Source organism: Cherax quadricarinatus, chromosome 43 (genome assembly GCF_038502225.1).
Source record: "Cherax quadricarinatus isolate ZL_2023a chromosome 43, ASM3850222v1, whole genome shotgun sequence".
In the NCBI taxonomy this organism is placed as follows: domain Eukaryota; kingdom Metazoa; phylum Arthropoda; class Malacostraca; order Decapoda; family Parastacidae; genus Cherax; species Cherax quadricarinatus.
Window position 1 is genome coordinate 23,397,884 of NC_091334.1, and position 2,327 is coordinate 23,400,210.

At 37.5% G+C, this 2,327-nt stretch overlaps 1 protein-coding gene across 4 annotated transcripts in view; it reads left to right on the forward strand.

Moving 5' to 3' along the window:
* The first annotated feature begins 636 nt into the window (after nucleotides 1–636).
* LOC128694294 (neural cell adhesion molecule 2) overlaps nucleotides 637–2,327 on the forward strand; it is a 224,591-nt gene continuing 222,900 nt past the window's right edge. Inside the window, exon 1 of one of the 4 annotated variants that reach the window (XM_053784367.2) lies at nucleotides 637–1,019. The gene's annotated coding sequence lies outside the window, so the exon portion shown is untranslated. The remainder of the gene's footprint in view (nucleotides 1,020–2,327) is intronic. The other 3 variants (XM_053784369.2, XM_053784370.2, XM_053784368.2) reach the window with 3 other exon arrangements.

Genomic DNA, 2,327 nt, shown 5'->3' on the forward strand with positions numbered 1-2,327 from the left:
CTGACACCGGACAAAAAAGATTGAACACAGGTCGTATGGTACAGAGTTGTCGGGAAGTGGAATGGTCTGGCTAGTGATGTAGTGGAGGCAGGAACCATACATAGATTTAAGGCGAGGTTAGATAAGGCTCATGGAGCAGGGAGAGGACCTAGTAGCAATCAGTGAAGAGGCGGGGCCAGGAGCTATGTATCGACCCCTGCAACCATAAATAGGTGAGTGCAGAGACTGACTTATGGGTAAGACATGTGCATAATTATTAGCGGCATCTCACACGGGTTTTGTTACTAACCTGAGATGACGTCCCATCACGGACACACGTTGTTCGATACACAAGCTTAGGAACGACCAAGGGATGATGGGAATCGTAAAAAACGACCTCTGACATACCTGGAATTTTCAACAACGCAGAGTTGATGTAAATCATGAATAACGACCTATCAAACTAATAGACTTAGCTACCACCCAGAGATAACGAGAATCTTTAACGAAATGCCGTAACATACACGAGTTTAAGTACGAGCTAGACATCAACTGAAGCATTAATAACGACCTCTCAGCTTTGCCGGAGTTTGCGTCTGGCAGTTCAGAGGTAGGAGGCAGCACTACGGCAGTATGAAAGTTTTCCAGGTGACAGCATAGGAGTGCCAGGAGTGCCAGTAGCCAGACTCGCGTGGCTTCAGTAGGACAAGTGGAGGGGTGCCACGGCTCTGGCACACTAACCTGCTCCACTGACGTACTAGTGACAAGTGCTGGTGGCAGATACCTGTTATGTTTCTTATGTCTTTACGTTAACAAAATATTTTTATTAAATTACGTAATGAAAAAAATACTATATTTAGAGTAATTATACAAATATTAAATAGAAATAACGTAGACAAATAAGTGTAAGAGTGATAATAGTTTATAACAGTTTAGGAGTGGGAGAACTTGTTGGAAAATAATAGCATAAAATTTTATGTAATAAACAGTTAAGTGTGGATGATATAACCTTAAGGTACATATATATGAACTACTTAACTGTGAGTATTATTTGGTATTATGACTACCATTATCATATACACATACCCTGAAAAATAACTAATTCAATGATTGCAATATTATATATATATATATATATATATATATATATATATATATATATATATATATATATATATATATATATATATATATATATATATAAGGTTGGTAGATAGCAACCGCCCAGGGAGGTACTACCGTACTGCCAAGTGAGTGTAAAACGAAAGCCTGTAATTGTAATTGTTGGTTTCCTTTTTTTCTGTTTCATAAACATGCAAGATTTCAGGTACGTCTTGCTACTACTACTTACACTTAGGTCACACTACACATACATGTACAAGCATATATATACACACACCTCTCTGGGTTTTCTTCTATTTTCTTTCTAGTTCTTGTTCTTGTTTATTTCCTCTTATCTCCATGGTGAAGTGGAACAGAATTCTTCCTCCGCAAGCCATGCGTGTCGTAAGAGGCGACTAAAATGCCGGGAGCAAGGCGCTAGTAACCCCTTCTCCTGTATATATTACTAAATTTAAAAGGCGAAACTTTCGTTTTCCCTTTTGGGCCACCCTGCCTCGGTGGGATACGGCCGGTGTGTTGAAAGTATATATATATATATATATATATATATATATATATATATATATATATATATATATATATATATATATATATATATATATATATATATATATATATACACGCATGATGACTTAATTATATTAAAATTCCCTTTTATTAAACAACTGATAAAACAACGTTAAATTTAACAAAACTAAAAGAAACACCTTTTAATATTTTTATCATGAAAATTCTGTCTTTTACATCGAAGAGTTTGTTACTAAATTCCCGCCATCCTTCCCACTACAGAAATCTTGGTGGAAACTGCAAGCAACGTGAAATTTAGTGGGAACATTCTGAAACCCGAGACCCGCCTTAGGGGGCCAGACAGGCCTTTGGGAATGGGAGTTAATCAGGTTTGATTTAAGGAAGACGAAGGTAACTCCAGCTTTTTAGATTAAGAGCCCTTCACTAGTATCAAGGCAACCCCCCTCCGTCCTTGATTAACGTAGCATGATGTCTGGTAAGGATTATAATCTTACGAGTATATTAACACGACTCTTCCCGTTTGTCTTTACATCAAAGCGAGTGTCTTGATGCCGGGGAAGATCTCTCGTTGGCTTTCCTGTGTTACCATTCGTCGGATCGAACCTGATTGAATATTTTCCCAGACGTAGTATGACACCGGCGGGTTTAAGGATTCCACAGACTTTTTAATGGTTTATTTTGTACTTTTATTCTGTTTT